Below are 20903 nucleotides of genomic sequence, written 5' to 3' on the forward strand. Positions count from 1 at the left end.
AACTACAAGGACCTCACAATGTGTGCACCAAGTTTTAGGAGCAGTTTTCTTAAGATATATTAACATACCAGACAATCTGTGCAAAGTGTCTACGGTCACTTTTAGTTTATTCAAAGAGTTGTGCATTTATCACCACAACCAAGTTTAGAACATTATCTCACTCCAGGAAGGAAAGCCCCATACCTCTTAGCAGTCACCTCTCAATCCCTCTATTATTCCCCAGCCTTGGCTAACAACTAATCTAATTCCATCTCTATAAATTTCTTTATCCTTACATTTTACAGTAATGAAATAATAGAATATGTAGTACTTCATGTCTGGTTTCTTTCACTTAGCCTAATGCTTTCTTAAATTTTTGCAATTTTTTAATCAATAGCGGGGTTGTATGTTTATAGTAAAGTCATGGAAAAAATACAGTGTTCTCATGTATCCATCTATTGATACTTTGCATTGGTGTGCTACCTTTGTTAGGACTGATGAAGGAAAATAAGATATTACTGATACCTACAGTCCATAGTTTACATTATGTTTTTTTTTCCCATATGCCATCCTATTATTAACAACACGTCATAGTGTCATATATTTGCTATAATTCATGAAAGAACAGTCTTGTATTTGTACTGTTAACCCAGTCCATCATCCACAACAGCATTCAGTTAAACAACCCTGTTTTGGCTTCTAATTTTCCTTCTAGTAATGTATATTACCTTAAAATCCCCCTCTCAACCACATTCATAAACATAATTCTGCATGATTAACTACATTGGTAATGATATGCTACCACCATCACTATCCATTCCCAAACATTTACAGTCACCCAATATAGAAATTCTGTGCAATTTAAGCATGAGCTCTCCATTCTCTACCCCCATTCTATCCCTTGGTAAAGTAGTCTAGAGTCTAAATGCATGAGTCTGCTTATTGTCATTAGTTACTATCAGTGAGAGCATACAATGATTTTCCTTTTGTGTCTGGCTTATTTCAGCGAATATAATGTCCTCAGTTTTCATCCATGCTGTCACATGCATCTGAACTTTTTTCTTTCTTACAGCTGTATAATATTCTATCATATGTATTTACCACATTTTGTTTATCCATTCATCTGTTGGTGGATATTTTTTTCTTTTTATCGTAGTATTACAGCTTTTAATGTAAGAAATGTGAGTTGTTACATATACATAGTTGGATCAATTTCTTCTATCAAGATTGTGTCACTTAGCTACAAGGTGCCAAGTAGTTGGGTGTTGCCTTTTACAAAGTGGTTTTCTGTGTTCTCCTAACAAGGTAACAATCACTACAATAGTTTGTGCGAATTCCATCAGAACATCACACTGTGTTTTAATTACCTCTTTATCAGCCTGCCATTAGTCTGAGAACTCTGTGGGTGCAGGGACTGACTCACCTCCCCTTGTAGAATGCCTGGTACACATAGTTAGTAAATTATTAGCTAAATGAGTAATGAATAATATTTTTATTTAAATGGTCTAAGTACATTTATCATTAAAAACCTCCAAATATCCTAGTCTATAGTATGATTTTAAATTCTCAAGTTTAAACAATTATAACAAGGCTTTGTCCCAACTCATTTCTTACAAATTACATCTTTGAGGCATTTTATTATAAAAAGTTGGTAATCATGTGCATAAATTGATATGAACTTAAAATTCATCCTACCTTTACTTCTTTTCTTAGTCTGACGTTGTAGTAAATCTTTGGCTGCATTGATTTTGGCTGCTAAATAAGGAGATCCTCCCTTGTCTGGGTGATTTAAGAGCATAATTCGTCTATGAGCATCCCTTATTTTTCCTTTATTGGCAGTCGGGCTTCCACCTAGTATGAATGCTGCCTCCCGTTTTGTCATTTTGGGCTGAAATCCTCCTCTGTAATAGCCACCACTGAAGGCAGATGTTGGGAGACTTTGAAAAACTCGTTTTACTTGAGGCTCCATATGCTTCATGGCTTGCAAAACCTAACGGCCTGCAAATCCTGCAGCAGCAATGGTCAGTCCAGCTGCTACCGCTGTGCTGGCCTTAGCTGGGGCTTGGCTGTGCTGCCTTCAGCGGGAGCGCGGTTCATCCCAGCCCAGAGGCCTCAGCCACCCCCGCCTCTACCAGACAGCGAGGCTCAGCCCTCCCGCAGCTACAGCCTTGGCAGCCCTTGTTGGTGGATATTTGCTTCTACCTTTTGTGTATTGTGTGATGACCATTGGTATACAAAAACTTGTCTGAATCCCTGCTTTTTCATTTGTTTTGGAAATATATCTAGAAGTGAAATTGCCAGGTCATATGTTAATTCTAAGTCTAACTTTTCCAGTTACTTCCAAACTGTTTTCCACACTGGGTGCATTTTTATATTCCTACTACCTGTGTATAAGGTTTGCTATTTTTTTTTTTAATTTATTTAATTCCCCTTCCCTCCCCCGGTTGTCTGTTTTCTGTGTCTTTTTGCTGTGTCTTGTTTCTTTGTCCGCTTCTGTTGTCGTCAGCGGCAACGGCAGGGAAGTGTGGGTGGCGCCATTCCTCGGCAGGCTGCTCCCTCCTTCGCGCTGGGCGGCTCTCCTTACGGGTGCACTCCTTGCACGTGGGGCTCCCCCACGCGGGGGACACCCCTGTGTGGCACGGCATTCCTTGCGCGCATCAGCACTGCGCATGGACCAGCTCCACACGGGTCAAGGAGGCCCGGGGCTTGAACCGCGGGCCTCCCATGTGGTAGACGGACGCCCTAACCACTAGGCCAAAGTCCGTTTCCCCAAGGTTTGCTATGTATTTACTTCCTCACTAGCACTTGCTGTTTTCCAATTTTTAATGTAATAGCCCTTCTAATGGGTGTGAAGTCATAAGTCCTCATGCTTTTGATGTGCCTTTCCCTAATGGCTAATGGACTTGAGCATCTTTTCATATGCGTATTGGCCGTTTGTATATGTTTGTATATCTTCTTTGAAGAAATGTCTGTTTAAATAATTGCCCATTTTCATGTGGTTGTTTGCCATGCCCCCTCCCTTGGAGGTTAGCCAGTGACTCTCCTCTGTCATTGTCACTGGCTATTTCTTTGTTGTGTTAATTCCCCCTCAGGACCTGGCTGGTTCCTCCTCCTCCTCTTTTTTTTTTTTTTAAAGATTTATTTATTTCTCTCTCCTTCCCCCCCCACAGTTGTCTGCTCTGTGTGTCTATTTGCTGCGTGTTCTTCATTGTCCACTTGTGTTGTTGTCAGCGGCACAGGAATCTGTGTTTCTCTTTGTTGCGTCATCTTGTTGTGTCAGCTCTCTGGGTGTGCGGCACCAATCCTGAGCAGGCTGCACTTTCTTTGGCACTGGGCGACTCTCCTTATGGGGCACACTCCTTGTGCGTTGGGCTCCCCTACGCAGGGACAACCCTGCGTGACAGGGCACTCCTTGCGCCCATCGGCACTGCATGGACCAGCTCCACTCGGGTCAGGGAGGCCCGGGGTTTGAACCATGGTCCTCCCATGTGGTAGTCGGATGCCCTAACCACTGGGCCAAGTCCGCTTCCCATCCTCCTCCTGTTTTGATCCCCATCTCCGGTCCTGTCTCTGCTGACGTAGGTAAATTTTTCTTTTTTCTTTTTGTGGTTGCAGGGCTGGACAGTGAGCCTGGGACCTTATTGTGAGAAGCTGGCACTGACCCGCTGAGTCATATAGTCACTCCCGTGAGTTGGTTTATTCACTTGTTTTACTAGTTTGTTTTTAGGCACATTTGGCATGAATGTTATTTGTTCTACATATCTCTAAGTCTCCATAAACTTCAGTTCAATCCTTTTTTCCCCATGTTCCTCTTTAACTCATTTTACTCATCTCACTTACATCTCACTGACTCTTGCCTCTTTTACCTACATTTTCTTATTGATTGCACCCAGGGAACTTTTGAATTGTGAATTTTCTTTTCACTTTTGTTCATTTATTGAAGTATATCACTCATAACTAAAAATACATAAACTATAAATTTATAGTAGTAGTTGTGAACTTACAAAACGAAAATACTTAACGTCATAGAGGGCTCTCATACCTCACCCTCCCACCACTGCCTTACATGGCTGTGAAATATTTTTAACTAATGATTAAACAGTATCCTCAAAATATTACTACTAAGCGAAGTATCTTACATTTGGTGTATTTTTCCCCCAACCCACCTTAGTAGTATTACTTTGTATGATTCATATGTGAACATAGGTAAACAATGTGTATAGTAAAAAGTGTGTACTTACAAGTAAACATGCGTACAGTCATACAGGGGTCCCATACGTAAATGTTCCTGCAATACCTTGCATCATTTTGAAACATTTGTTATAAATGATAAAAAGAATATCATCAAAATCTTACTACCAACTATAGACCTTATATTACATTTGTGTGTTTTTCCTCCAATTATGCTATTGTTATTTTTTAAATATATTTTTATGACGGTAGTTACAAACCTAGAAAACAATCATGCAGATATGCTGAATTCTGATTCAACACCCCTGTATCAACAAACCACAACGTGGTAGCATATATGTTACAGGTTATGAGACAATATCATCAGGTTATTACCAAGGCCACAGCTTACAGTTGGCGCACTTTTTCCATCCTCCCACATTATCAACACAGTACATCTTTGGCATTGATTCATGAATATTACATTATTATCATTAACCATAGTCCATAGGTCACTCCAGTTGTATTTTTCCCATGCTTCTCCACATTCCCACCACTCTGCAATAGTGATGTATATTTGGTCTCGATCACAAAGGACACTCTTGCATCTGTACCGTCAGCCACAGTTCTCATCCACCTCTGGTTTAACTGTGCTATTCAGTTCCTAGGTTATTCTCCAGCTTTCTGTTAATTGACATTTACATCCCTAGAGTACACTTTTCAGCCATATTTCTGTTCATATACCATCTGTTACTCACTATAATGTGTTACCATCAATTCTCTACATTTCCACACTTTTTACAGTAAGGGTACTTAAAACTTCCACGTACATTAAACATCAGTAGTCCATGTCAGTCCTTCTTATCTCCTTTAAGAATCTATGACCCACCACCAGCTCTTGAAGATATTTTCCTACATTTTCTTTTAGAAGCTTTATGGTTCTTGCTCTTATGTTAAGTTTTTTGTTGCATTTTGACTTAATTTTTGTACAAGATGTGAGTTAGGGGTCTGTATTCGTCAGCCAAATGCATGCTGATGCAAAATAACAGAAATTGGTTGGTGTATTAGTCAGCCAATGGGGTGCTGCTGCAAAATGCCAGAAATTGGTTGGTTTTTATAAAGGATATTTATCTGGGTTAGGAGCTTACAGATACCAGGCCATGAAGCATAAGTTACTTCCCTCATCAGAGTCTATTTGGAGCAAATGTCTGCCCATGTCTGCTAGGGCTCTGGCTTCCTGGGTCCTAATTCCTTGGGCTTGCTTTTCTCTGGGTTCAAGGTTCCTTTCTTCCTGGCTTCTCTTTCCTCTGTGAGCTTACTTTCCAGGGCTCCAGCTTATGTCTTGACCATCGAACTCCAGCATCAGAAACCCTCGCATCAAAAGCTCCAACTCTGTCCTTTGTTTGGCCTTTTATCTGTTAGTCCCCACGCACCATAGGATGGGGAATCAATGCCCTCATCAGGTGGCCTAGTCAAAGCCCTAATCATAACTCAGTCACGCCCAGATACAGATGAGATTAGATGCATAATCCCGTATTTCTTTTTGGAAGTCATCAATTATCTCAACTGCCAGAGTACGTTTCTATAAAGGGTATTCATTTGGCGTAGGAGCTTACAGATACCAGAGCATGAAGCATAAGTTTTTTCTCTCACAAAAGTCTGTTTTCAATTGTTGGAGTAAAATGGCTGCTGACCTCTGTGAGGGTTCAGGCTTCCTGGGTTCCTCCCTTATTGGGGCTTGCTTCTCTGACCTCTGTGTGCTTACTTCTTGGGCCTCCAGCATAAGGCTTCAGCATCAAGTTCAGTCATGAAAACTCCAACCTCAAAACCCCTCAACTCTGTCCTTTGCCATGCCTTTATCTGTCAGTCCCCACCCACCAAGTTCAGGTACTCATGCCCAAGTGACATAAGAGGTTTACTTGATTAACTACTCAAGTATACTGAATCCAGTATAATCTCACATATCCAGAGGAAAAGACCAGTTTACAAACATCATCCAATATTTCTTTTTGGAATTCATCAATAATTGCAAACTGCTACACCCCACCCTTCAAATTCCAAAAAGGCATTACCAATAAAAAAAAATTTAAGTCCATTACAATGCAAGTGCTAAATCACATGGCCATCAATTTAAAGAAATACAGTTTGTGCTGGGGCAAAGTTTTCTATAGAACTCTGAAACTAACAAAACCATTCATCTACTTCCAATACAGAAATAGACAGAGAAAAGGTAACCATTTTCATTATAATCAAGAGAAATTGGGAGGGAAACATGAGTCATGGGTCCTCTACATTTCAGTAAAGCTGCAGGGCATCCTCCATTCCATTTCAGTCTTAGAATTATTCTTAAGATGATGATTTCTTCTTGGGTGCATATGTGGAAATGCCCTTTCCACTGACTTGTCCAATGGTTATTTTCTTGTTTCTACCCTTATCAAGCATCTGGGTGTTGATCAAGCTCCAGATCTTTCCCTCCAAGTGTGTTGGGGTGATTGCCACACCTTACCCAATCTTTGGGTTAGAGTCTTAACTCCCCCTAGTAGAGTGATGTAAAGACAACATTCTCCCTAACCTATGGCATACATCCTCAGCTCTGTCAGAGCAATGCGTTGACCACCTGGCCTTCCCTAACCTTTGGCATACAGGCTCAACACTCTCAGAGTAGTGAGTTGACCACCTGGCCTTCCCTAACCTTTGGGGGAGGTGTCCACCCTCTCAGACCTGTGGGGTGCTTCCTTAACTGCCCTATTCCTTGGGGAATGTGTTCCACCCTCTCTGTCCCATGGGGCAGCAAAACTCTCCGAAAACATCAGTCAGGAGCATCCACCCTCTTCAACTGCTGGCAAAATCACCCTCTGTCCATATGGGTGGGGTTCCTCTCTTGTCCCAAGGTGATGTCCTAATTCCAGATCTCAACTTCCATGGTTTTCCTCTTAAAGCTGTTTCTCCTTCAATCTCTCCTTTCCCTGTCCTTTTTATTACAGGCTGACAGTTTTTTTTGTTCATACAGCTCTTTCATAAACTTTGTTGGTTTAGCATGTAGTAAGCAGGGGTACACGCGTTCAGACAGTAAGCCTTCCCACAAATCTTTCCTAGATAAATATATCTTCAATCTTGATTTACCAGTTCCTAGTTTAGTTAAGTCCTCCAGTGGGGCACTTTCATCAGGGATCTTCATTTCCAGAAGCTTGGAAGTTCTGGAATCCGTTTCTGTTTTCTTTATTCCTGACAGTTCAGTCCTCAGCGTATCTCTCTCATCTAGCATTTTGCTATAAGCTGAAAGCAGACGCCAAGCTGCATTCTCCAGGTTCATTTGGAAATTTCTTCCGCTAAATGCCCAGGCTTGCCATTTTCAAATTCTGCCTTCCATAAAATACCAGGAGTTAATCTTGCTAAGTGCTCTGCAATTTTAAAACATGGATCGCCTTTCCTCCAGTTTCCAATAATAGTTTCATCGCTTACTTGTAAGGCCTCATCAAAAGTCTCTTTAGCATCCATATTGCTATCAGCAGTCTCTTCAAAGCACTGTCGGTCTTTTCTTCCAAGTATCTCACAATTCCTTAAAAAAATACCCCTTTCCTTTTTTAAAACCATTCCAGCATTTTGGTAATTGCCAAAGAACTTCCCCACACCTCGGGAACAAATTCTGTGATAGTCAGCCAAGGGGGTGCTGATGCAAAATACCAGAAATTGGTTGGTTTTTAGAAAGTGTATTTATTTGGGGTAGGAGGTTACAGGTGCCAGGCCATAAAGCATAAGGTGCTTCCCTCACCAAAGTCTATTTTCACTTGTTGGAACAAGGTGGCTGCCGACATCTGCAAGGGTTCAGGCTTCCTGGGTTCCTCCCTTCCTGGGGCTTGCTTTTCTTACCTCTCTGTGCTTCCTTCTTGTGGCTCCACCTTAAGACTTCATCATCAAACTCCAGCATCAAAACTCCAACATCAAAAACCCTCAATTCTGTCCTTGCCATACTTTTTATCGGAGAGTCCCAACCCACCAAGGGGCTGGTGCTGAAGGCCCTACTGATACAAGTAGGTTAAGTTTACTGAATCAAGGAAACCTGTGAATCCAGTATAATCTCATATACCCAGAGGAAAAGATAATTTACAAACATAATCCAATATTTCTTTTGAAATGTACGAATAATATCAAAGTGCTACAGGGTCCTTTTTCTTTCTTTTGGCTATGGCTCTACTGTTCTCCCAGGTAGATTTGTTGAATGGACAGTTGTGCCTGAGCTGGGTGTGTTTGACAGGTTTGTCCAAAATCTCTTGACCCTAGATGTGGTGGTCTGTTTCTGAAACCATTGGTTGTTTCCATTGGTCTATGTGTCTTTCTGTATGCCAGGACCATGCTGTTTTTACCCCTGCAGGTAGGGAATATGAGTTAAAATCCAGAGTGAGAGTGCATGGAAGTGAGAGTCCTCCAACTTTGCTTATCGTTTTTCTGATGTGTCTGGCTATTCAAGACCCCTCCCCACTTCAAATAAATTTTATAATCCTGCTTTTCTTTTCTCTTTTAAATGCTGGTGGAATTTTAATCAGATTGCACTGAACCTGTGTATCAATTAGAGTATAATTGGCATTTAATAATATTAATTTTCCAGTCTACGATCTTGGAAAGTCCTTCCAATTATTTAGATCTTTTTAAAATTAACAATGAGTTGTAGTTTTCTGTATACAGGTGCTTTGCAGTGTTGGTTAGGTTCATTCCTAAACATTGAGGTTTTTTCTATCATCTTTTATTTCCACCACTCTTTTGCTACTCTGTTACTTTTACTGATACAATCTTCATTTGTAGACTCTCTTCCAAGCCTCTCTCTCCTGTTTTTGTTTTTTCGAGCAGGACCACACCCTTTAGTATTTCCTGCAAAATTAGTCTCTTTGTTATAAACTCTCTCAATTTCTGTTTATCTGTGGATATTCTATACTCATCCTCAATTTTGAAATACAGTCTTGCCAGATGTGAAATTCTAATTTCGAAATTTTTCTCTTACATTGACTTAAATACATCATTCCACTCTGTTCTTTTGTGCATGGTTTCTGATGAGAAATCTGTGTTTAGTCTTACTGGATATCCCTTATATGTCATGCATTGCTTGTCTCTCGCTGCTCTCAAACAGAGCACTGAATGAAAATGATTATAATGGCAATATATATTCTAGTCAAATAGGTGGGCTTTAAAGAAAAATAGAAATCCTTTGTGCATTTAGAAAAAAACAAGTGGCATAATTGAAAGAACATTAGAATATCATCAAGGTTTTGAAAACAGTGCATCGTGTCAAAGGAAAATGGAGTCATTAATTTTATACCCAAGAAAACTGATGTGCAAGTATAAAAGGCATGGAAGTCCAAGTATTACATTTAGTCCATGGGTCATGGGTCATAATGTTCCCTTGTTCCCTTCCATGTGAGTGAGCAGAGTTCAATAAAGGAAGTGTTTAGAAAGACATTGGCCTGAGGACAGATGCTAAGTACTAAATTTACAGTTGCTTGTTCAGCTATGACTAAATGAGGGTTCTATCAGAGAGGGAGTGTCCTTGGTGGAAGCCCCCGGGAAGACAGACTTCAGATAATCCAGGGAACTCTATCTTTCTTTAGGGTGCTTATCTGTATATGTGTTTGTTTTATTGATCAATATTAAGAAAAAAACTAGTTGGGGTAAAATATTGTTTAATATAATACCTAATATTAAAAGTAAAGCCTTTCTCTAAAACTCACTTTAGATCTATTGTACTAAAAACCCGACTTTCACAGAATTGGCTCATTAGAGAAAGGGTATAAGGGTTCGAGTCCTGAGGCATCTCCATTTCTTTGGTTTTATGCCTTCCTTCAGTCTCCAAACACCAGATCTTCTGAGGTTCCTGCAAAGACCCTCAGTTCATGCATGGTCTTTGTAGCTGTCAGTACTAGGATCTGCAACACAAACACTCGTTCTGGAATCTGGAAAGGCAGAGAGAGGAATGGAGGAGGAAGCTGTCCATGTTGACCCTACAGACAGCTACAAGCCCTCTTCTCCAAATTAAGGAGCCTTTGGGTGAATGACCAAGCAGCCTAAGGGCTTGTATGGAAAGGGTCTCTGTTCCCTGTGTAGTTCTCAGGACACCCTTCACTTCCTGTGTCTTTTTTCATCAGCTAGTTCTATTCTTCACTTGCATGGTGACATAATATATTAATTGCAGCTACCCTTGTGTTCCCTTCAGTATTCCTGAGTTTCCTGAAATGCCAAAAAGAAAGCTAGGAAAGCCGTGGATTCCATGTGCACTTGTTTCCTTTCTTTTCTTCTTCTGATTTCCACATTCCTCTTCTTTCTCTTCATCTCTTTTTACTTTCCAAATCTCTTTATTTGACCCTAGTACAGGATAATTTCTAGAATCAGATTTGTTCTGGAACAGTGTTGACAGCTGGGGGAGGGAGGGAGGAAAAGATTTATGCGTGTCCAAGTGGCCCAGTGCAGGAAAACCCCCAGTGGCCTGGGGAATGTTCTCAGGGAGAGGCATGAGTAGAGCTTGGGGGACAGGGCAGCCCTGTCTGGCTGGAGCTGTGGGTTCTGAGAGGAGCAGGGAGCCCTGGGCCCTGTGGTCCAGAGACGCTGTGGTGGGCCTGGTTCATTCCAGGAGAGCAGGTCAGCAGAGGGTGAGAGCCAGGGTATGAAACAGGCCAGTCAGTAGCCCCTTCCCCAAGTCCTCCAGACACCCTGGCAGGCCTTGGGAAGTGTTGCGGGGCAGCTGGACAGCACTTTCTCTCAAATGGGAGCCAATTCAGTTTCATTCCTAATCCTGGAATTTTGGATTTGGGTGAAATGTGGAGGCTAGAAGTGTGTCCCAGGATATGTCCCCCACTGCCCCTCTCACTCACACCCCCTGCCTTGACCCCACATTCACAAGCACCCCCACAGGCTTGCACATAGACAGGCCCCAGTCCCTGTACCCAGAATCCTTGCCAGCTTATAAGTACTGTAGTTCTTTACCTGGAATATCAGTTTCTCTAACTACAATCCTTGTTTCTTCTAGGAACCAGAATGATTCTTCAGACAAAGCCAGCAAGTAGGTTCTGATCTTCTTATGCAGGTTTTTCATCAAAAGTGAGTGATTCCAGAATATGCACTGTTTTTGCTTGCTTTGAGAGTCATGCCGAATTACAGAAATGAAAACTCTGTATCAGATCATGCTGTGTAGTGTTTGCTCAGGTCCTGTGTTCTCTTGGTGCTTTAGAAGAATAGATGGGAAACGGTGGTTAAGTCAAAGGCCCCATAAGGAAGTATCGGGACATCTGTGGAAGGGCACAGCCTTTGCTTGGACATACAGTTCTTAAGTCCATTTTGCTTTGCAATTACAGAATCCTTCATTGATGGACGGAAAAGTTTTGCTGAGGTAATGACTGCTACCATGTAGTTAATAATCTGCTGCTGCCTCGAGAATCCCTTTTTAAAAAGGGGTCAGTTTGAATAGGACCGCATTTGACAGTTTCTTCTCCTACAAACTTGTTTATGTCAAATACAGGTACATGCTTAGATCACTTTATATGAAATCACTGGAAAGATAAAGAAGTAAAAAAGGTAAAATTTGTATCTTAGAATGGAATAGCAACCCCACCTCAACATTAGATGGTGCCACCTCCTCTTCTTAGTCATTGAGAAACTCAACCATCATTTATTCCTTGGGAGCTGGGAGGACGTAGAGTATCTCTGAGCACATTGACATTTTAACCATGTATTACTTGGAATATTCTGGCTTTGGACAGCTGGGTAGACTGTTTGGAGTTTGTGGATTAAGAAGTTCATTGTGAGTTGCAGGTTTGGCCATCTTTCTTACTATAAGAAGAATAGCAAAGATAGTAGGAGGAAAGAAATATGAATTAGAGTGCTTGGTTTTGTACTTAATGGCAGCCTAAACTAACTTGTGATAATTAGTGTAGAAATGGTATTAAAATTCAATGAGAACTATACAGCAAATTGGCGGTGGAGTAAGTAGCTCCTAGTGGCAGCTGCTGCTACAGGGCAGTTAGCAAACACCCAGAGCTCTCTGGAGCTAGATGAAGCACCTGTTGGAAGGCTCCAGGAGGCCAGAATAGCATCCTGCATCGTCCTTGAAGGAGTGGAAGGAGAAGATGCCCGTCTGCAGAGAAGACTTGTAAGTAGAGGCTCCACGCCCAGGAGGCCGGTGCCCATCCTCCAGTGGTGGCACAACCCGTCTCAGGAGCTGTTCCGAGGCTGGAATTGAAAGTTCCACTTCCCCAAAACGGGAAAATATCTCCAAGACCTGGTGGTAGGTGGTGGATTCTTAAATGAGATAAGAGAAGGAATGAGTGGAGTACTTATGTTAAATGTATGTAGATGTTTTAATTAGCTTTACTGTAATATTGTGGAAATATATAGAGTCGATGGTAACACACAGTAACAGCTAGTTTATAAATTGGGATGTGACTGAAAATGGTAGTCCAATTATGTGAATGCCAACTGACAGAATGCTTGAGAATAATCTAGGAACTGGTTAGCACAGTAAACCTAGATGTGGGTGAGAATTGTGGTTGATGGTACAGATGCACGAGTGTCCTTTGTGAGCTAGAACAAATGTAAGTCAGTACTGCAGGGTTTTGGGAATGTGGAGAAGCATGGGAAAAATACAGCTGCAGTGACCTATGGACTGTGGTAATAGTATAATATTCTTGAATCTATGCAAAAGATGTACTATGTTGATACTGAGGCAGTATGGAAAATGTGAGCCAAATGTACACTATGGACATGGCAATAATCAGATGATATTATTTTATCTGTAGCAGATGACACAGCACATTGTGGTGTGTTGATGGGGGAGTGTTGTTTGGGAGTTTTGCGCATGTGCATGATTGTTTTATAAGTACAACTTTTGTTATTAAAAAATGTATATACATATTTAAAAAATAATGATAGGGTGGGTTGGAGGAAAAACACACCAAATGTAAAATAAGAACTATGATTAGTAGTCAGATTTTTGACAGTGTTCTGTCCTACTTTGTAACAAACGTCTCATGATTTAGGGTTGATGTATGGGACCCCTGTACGATATTATGCATGTTTGCTTTGTAGGTTCACAACTTTTTCTCTACACTTAATTGTTTATGTATATTCATATATAAATGATATAAAGATGATAATAATTGGATGGTTAGGGGAAAAATACTTTTTTTTTAGTAATATTTTGACAATGCTCTTTAATCAGTCGAAAAGGTTTAAAAACAATGCTAGTTACTGGTGATAGGGTGAGATGTTATATATGTTTACTTGATGTTATGTATGTTTGTTTCCTAAGTTCAGAACTATTACATGTTTCTTTTTTTATTTCTCTACCCTCCCCACCCCAGTTGTCTGTTCTCTGTGTCTATTAACTGTGTGTTCTTCTGTGACTGCTTCTATCCTTATCAGCAGAACCTGGAATCTGCGTTTCTTTTTGTTGCGTTCGTGTGTGCTGCAACATTCTTGGGCAGGCTGCACTTTCTTTCGCGCTCGGCGCCTCTCCTTACAGGGTGCATTCCTTGTGCATGGGGCTCCCCTACGCTGGGGACACCCCTGCGTGGCAGTGCACTCCTTACAAGCATCAGCACTGCAAATGGGCCAGGTCCACAGGGGTCAAGGAGGCCCGGGGTTTGAACTGCAGAGCCCCCATGTGGTACGTGGATGCCCTATCCGTTGTGCCAAGTCCCCTTCCCCTATTATACATTTATTATTGATGTATGTTCATGTTCGAATGTTATATTTCTATTTTTTAAAAATTCAACGACGGTGTCCCATGGTGCCTTCTGTGTGTTCTGTATCTCCTAAATTTCAAAATTGCCGTTGTTGTTTTTACATTTTCCAGATCTTTTCAACCACATGAATCCACCTATGCTGACATGCATTTGCCATATATTCTCTAGGAATTTCTCCTTGATGAAAAGCAACCATTTCGGTGGATTGGATTCAATTCTAGGCAACTCAAATACTGTGGTTTTGAAATCATCTACTTTTTTCCCCTCAAAGCGGAGTGATTCCATAATATGTACTCTCTTAGCTTGCTCTCGAAGCCCCCTGCAATTAGAAAAAATAAAACTGTGAGAATTCATGCTGTACAGTGTTTACTCAGATCTTGGTGATTTTAGAAAACCAGATCTTGGTGATTTTAGAAATCACAGTAAATTCAAAGACCCGAAGAAAATTGCAGAGGGTACCTAGATGAGCTGTTCCTGTCCATCTGTTGGTAATTACAAATGCCTTAATTCAAGGAGGAAAAATGGCTTAGGAGGAAAAGGCACCCTACCATACAGCTTTATAAGCTGAGGCTGCTTGTTTTATCAGGTGTCTTTTATTAGGAGTCCACTCTTTGATATGTCTCCTCCCCCAAAATGGCAGCTGGCTTCTTTAGTGTACATGGTCATGTTTTCATGTCTGTACTCAATTGAAAAAGAACAAATGCAAGAAAGGAACATATCTATCTTGGAGAAAAACAGGTGACTTTATCTTGGCATTAGATATGGCCCTTCATCTACCCTGTCAGTCAGAAGCTCCTCTAAATGTCCTCCAAGGGAGCTGGGAGACAAAGATACTGTCACCTTGCTCAGGGAACTTGACTTGACTAGGACAAGGAAGGGGCTAGAGGGTATGGAAGCTCTTGGTTAAGAAGCAATGTATCAGCGCTCTTATTTATTCACATTCTAGCACTTATTCTTTTCCTTTCATGTTTTTATTTTGGCTATCGTAGTATAAGTTGTTTTCATTTGAATTTCCCTAATGAATAATGTCTTTGAATACCTTTTGATGTCCTCATTGGTAATTGGTACATCTTCCGGAGACTTACCTGTTCATGTCCTTTGCCCATTTTTAATTGTGTTGTTTTTCTTTCTTTTGTGTTCCGCGTGCTATTTTTAAGTCTTAGTATCTTTTTTTTAAAGATTCAGAAATCACACAAAATGTTACATTAAAGAATAGAAGAGGTTCCCATATACCCCACTACCTACCCCCCAACTCCTCCCATATCAACAACGTCTTTCATCAGTGTGGCATATTCATTGCATTTGATGAATACATGTTCAAGCGCTGCTACACAGCATGGATTATCGTTTACATTGTAGTTTACCCTATCTCTCCATCCATTCATTGGGTTATGACAGGGCATATAATGTCCCGCATCTGTTCATGCAGTTTCATTCAAGACACCTCCAAGTCCTGAAAATGTCCCCCTGTCACATATCCTTTTCCCTCTTCCTGCCTTCAGCAACTCCCATGTCCACTGTCTCCATATCAATGGTATAGTTTCTTCCATTGCTAGAGTCACAATAATTTTATAGTAGAATACCAGTAAATCCATCCAATTCATATTTTATTCCTCCATCCTGAGGATCGAGATGGGGCTTAGATCCCCCATGACCAATGGATGGGATTCTCCTGCTTGCAGTTGAAGACTTTCTCAATTCCGTGGTGTGTTGGTTGACCATCCTCACCTCCCTGTTAATTAACCTGGGTAAGTCCAATGAACTAGAGAGTAGGTATTGGAATTCTACTTGGGTTCTGGGCCCAGATGGCACATGGACAGCCCAGAAATTCAAGTCTCCTGAGCATACACCCATCCCAGCACCAACCTCAGGTTCAGTAAAAGTGACAGAAGAGGCATATGTAGAGAGATCACATCTGAGTCCAACTCCAATACACTCAGGAGCACAAGTTCCAGAGTAGGGCCCATTGGCAAGGCACTGAACTCCAGAGCCATCTGTCATAACTGTAAGACCTAGGTGGGCAAACACTAGTGAGGAAGGATGGCCCAATGATGGGCCCTTGATACTGAGGACTATGATAATGAGCCTGTGTGCATGAAATTTTAACTGGGCATAGAATTGCAGGGTGCCTAAGAGTTACCTCTGAGAGCCTCCATGTTGCTCAAATTGTTTATGTATGTTTGTATATATATGACATGAAGATAATAATAGGGAGGCTTGGGGGAAAACACTGTGGTTAATAGTAATATTTTGACAATGCTCTTGAATCATTAGTTTAAAAGGTTTGACAAGAATATAAGTTATTGGTGGTAGGTGAGTCATGGGAGTCCTGTCTGATGTTATATATGTTTATTCCTTTCTTTCACAACTATTACTATACACTTATTGTTTATGTATGTTTGTGTGTGGGTGATATATTTCAATAAATCAATTTTTTTAAAAAGCATTTCGGGGAAGTGGCTGTGGCTCAAACAGTTGGGCTCCCACCTGCCATATGGGAGGCCCTGTGTTCATCTCCTGGGACTCCTTGGTAAGGGAGGTTTGCCTGCACATCGTGGAAATTGACAGCCCGTACACCACGGAGAGCTGACACAGCAAGACGACACAACAAAGGGAGACAAGCAAATATAGAAAAAATGTGCAGCAAATAGAAACAGAGAACAGATAGCCAAAAACACATCAAAAGGGGGGGTGGGAATTAATAAATAAGTAAATCTTTTTTTTTAAAAAGTGCAATGTCTTGCCTGACATCTCACAAATTAATAACTTAGAGCTGGATTCACACCTGGGAGTGGAAACTCCAAGGTCAGTGTCCTGTCCATGAAACACAGCTGTTTTGTCAATAAACATCCACTTTATTTTAATCCTTTCCCAGTTTTGAATGAATCAGACAAGGGTGTCAAATTTAAGTGTCTCTCATAAATGGCATAAAGGGCTGTGAGCCAACGTCTATATGGGCAAAATCTATGGTAAGGTAGAAGGGTGTAGTTGTGCACTGGATGGACACGACAATGGTGCAGTGATGGTATTGGGATGGGCGGTGGTGGTCTGTGAGGGAGGTAGGGTGGGGGATTGCATTGTCCATGGAACTGGGGGAGTTTTGGGGGAGGGAGTAGATGATTTCTGGGCTTTTGCAGTAGAAACTAGAACATTAGGAATGTTCTTTTGGCCTTTGCAGAAGTGGAGTTGTACTGGTTTAGGGTGTTTGATGAGGGGACGGTGCAGGAGCGGGTGCACCTTGGCAGGCTTGTGGGGAGTGTGTGAGTGCTCATCCTGTCATCATGTGCTGTGTCAGTGTGTGGAGACCCACAGTGAATGGGAAGGTGATGGACTCCCATCCTAGGGAGTGCTGCTGTGTTCTTAAATAGAAGGGTGGGAGTCTTTTGAGAGAAAAGACAGAGCCTAATAGGTGAGGACAGGCCAGTATGTCAAGCCTTCAATGTTACCGTATCTATGAATCTTGTTCTTCAAGGAGTGGAGCTTGGTGGTTGCCGTGACTCCCGAGGAAAGGGGGAGGAAGAATAGAATAGATGGAACACAGGGCATTGGAATATTTGTACTTTATCTTACAATGATGGGTCAGGATATGTAAAAATTAATCAAGATTTTAAAAAGTGCGTGGTCCAACTTGTAAGCATAATGTGAATCATTGACCATTGTTAGCAGGAATGCTTCAATATTTGTACCTCATTTGTAACAAATTCACCATCTACATGTAAAATGTAATTAATAGGGGAAACAGGAAAAGTGCGAGGATATTGTTGGATATATGGGAATGCGCTGTATTCTCTACATGACTTTACTATAACCTAAAGCTTCTTTAAGAAGAAAAAATAGTACACTGGGGGAAGAAATGGAAAAAATGTCACTTTGCTTACAGGACAGTAAATCTTATAGTGATGGAAGACATAATGGAATTTTTAAAATTTAGTTTATTTCAAAATTTAAAATTTTTTTAACTCTCTTAGTTTTAATAGTTTGATTATTTCATTTTCTTATTAAATGTATTTCCTTATTTTGTTGACTTTGTTTTGAAGAAATTCTGGATCCCAGACAGGTTAAAGCTGTGGAAGGAGTGGATCATTGGTGTGGGATGTTAGTGTTGGGGAATGTATGGGAAGAAGTTCACCTGGGGCACACGTATAAGGCATTTGCATGAGGTGAAATGTTCATGGGGTATTGTCACGGTGTGTGGAGATTGCCACAATAAACAATAGAATATAGAATTCCCATCCTGGGGAGCTCTGTCACATTGCCTAATGGGTAGCAAGAATCCCCCAAGTACAGGGGCATTGAGTATTGAAGGAGGATGGACCATTGTTGGACCCTTGATATTGATGACTATACTTAGGAATCTTTACTTTTGAAATTGAAACTTAGCCTAGTATTATAGGATGCCTAAGGGATATCTCCTGAGAACCTCCTTGTTGGTCAAGTGTGTCCTCTAAGCCATCTCAGCATAGAAATGCACTAACTTCCCCTGGCATGGGACATGACTCCCGGGGATGAGGCTCCCTGGCAACAAGGGGTTGCTACCAGGGACCTAGTAGTTCAACTGGAAAAAGTCATTGAAGAAAAGGGGGAAAGGGTAAATGCAAATGAGTTCATGTGGATAAGAGTTTAAAGTGTGCCTGGAAAGGGTGTTGGAGGAAATAATGGCTGAAAACTTCCCAAATCTACTGAGAAAGATGGATGTACATGTCCAAGAAGCACAACACACCCCAAACACCATAAATCCCAACAGGCCCACCTCAAGACATATACTTGTCAAATTATCCAATGCTCATGACAAAGAGAAAATGCTAAAAGCAGAAAGAGAAAAGAGAACCATCACATACAAGGGAGGCTCCATAACATTAAGTGCTGATTTTCTCATCTTAAACCATGGAGGCAAGAAGGCAGTGGTCTGATACAGTCAAGGTACTACAAGAAAAAAATTTCAAACCAAGAATACTCTACCCTGCTAAGCTAGCATTCAAAAATGATGGAGAGTTCAAATATTCACAGATAAACAGAAATTAAGAGTATGGCAATAAGAACCCTGCGCTTCAAGAAATACTAAAGGGACTTCTGCAGGAAGAAAGAAAAAAACAGGAGAGGCAGAGTTGGAGGAGGGTATAAGAGCAGCAAAAAAGACAAAAAGAGAAGGAAATAAATGAACAAAATATGACAAACACAAGTCCAAACAAAATATGGGTAACATAAATAATTCCTTAAAGTAATAACACTAAATGTCAGTAGATTAAACACACCTGTCAAAAGGTTCAGACTGGAAGATTGGATAAGGAAATATGACCCATCTATGTGCTGTCTATGAGAAACACATCTTAGACCCAGGAATTCAAGGAGTTTTAAAGTAAATGGCTGGAAAACAATCTTACATGCAAACAATAACCAAAAAAAGGCAGGGGTAGCTATGTTAATATCAGAGAAAATAGGCTTGAAATGTGAAAATATTTTGAGAGACAAAGATGGATACTACATATTAGTGAAAGGAACAATCTGTCAAGAGGAACGAACAATCATAAATATTTATGCTCCTAACAACGGTGCCTCCAAATATGTGAGGCAAACACTGGTAAAACTAAGCGAAAGAATAGATGCCTCTCAAATCGTAATGGGAGACTTTAATACACCACTATCACCTTAGGACAGAATATCTCAAAAGAGAATCAATAAAGAAAGAAAATATGTGGACAGTATTTTAGAGGAGGTGTACCTAATAGACATATACAGATCATTACACCCAAATACAGCAGGATATACATTTTTCTCAAGTGCACATGGATCATTCTCCAAGATAGACCATATGCTAGACCACAAAGAAAGGCTCAATAAATTCAGAAGGATTGAAATCATACAAAATAATGTCTCTGACCACAGTGGAGTGAAGCTGGAAATCTGCAAGGGCCAGAGGCCCAAATTTCACACCAAGATACAGAAATTAAACAGCACACTCTTAGAAAAACAGTGGGTCAAAGAGGAAATCTCATAAGAACTTACTAAGTACCTTGAAACTAATGAAAAAGATAACACAACATACCAAAACTTATGGGACGCAGCAAAAGCAGGGCTGAGAGGGAAATTTATAACCATAAATTCATACATCAAAAAAGAAGAGCAAAAATTGAAGAACTAACAGCACATTTAGAGGAATTAGTACAAAAAACAACGTAACCCCACAGGAAGAAGAAAGAAAGAACAAAAAGATAAGAGAAGAACTAAATGAAATAGAAAATAAAATGCATTTGAAAAATGAAGAAAACCAAGAGCTGGTTCTTTGTGATGAATAAAATTGACAAAACCTTAGTTAGACCAACAAAGAAATAAAGAGAGAAGATGGAAATATACAAAATAATAAATGAGAAAGGAGATATCACCACTGACCCCACAGAAATAATGACTATCATAAAAGTATACTTTGAAAAACTATATTCCTACAAAAATGACAATTCAGAGGAAAGGCACAAATTCCTAGAAACAAATAAGCAGCCTATATTGATGAAAGAAGAAATTGACGATCTCAACAAACCAATCACAAGTAAAGAGATAGTCATTAAAAACCTCTCAACTAAGAAGAGCCCTGGGCCAGATGGCTTCACCAATGAATTCTACAAAACATTCCAGAAAGAACTAACACAGTCTTGCTGAAACTCTTCCAAAAAATCGAAACAGAAGGAACATTACCTAACTCATTCTATGATGCCAACATTACCCTAGTACCAAAGCTAAACAAAGACACTAGAAGAAAGGAAAATTACAGACCAATTTCTCTAATGAACCTAGATGAAAAACTCCTCAACAAAATACTTGCTAACCGTATTCAACAACACGTTAAACGAATTATACACCGTGACCAATTGGGATTCATTCCGGGTATGCAAGGATGGTTCAACATAAGAATATCAATCAATGTAATACACCATAAAAGCAGATTGAAGGAAAAAATCACATGATTATATCTATAGATGCAGAAAAAGCATTTGACAAAATACAACACCCTTTCTTGATAAAAACACTGCAGAAGAT

Source organism: Dasypus novemcinctus, chromosome 12 (genome assembly GCF_030445035.2).
Source record: "Dasypus novemcinctus isolate mDasNov1 chromosome 12, mDasNov1.1.hap2, whole genome shotgun sequence".
NCBI lineage: Eukaryota > Metazoa > Chordata > Mammalia > Cingulata > Dasypodidae > Dasypus > Dasypus novemcinctus.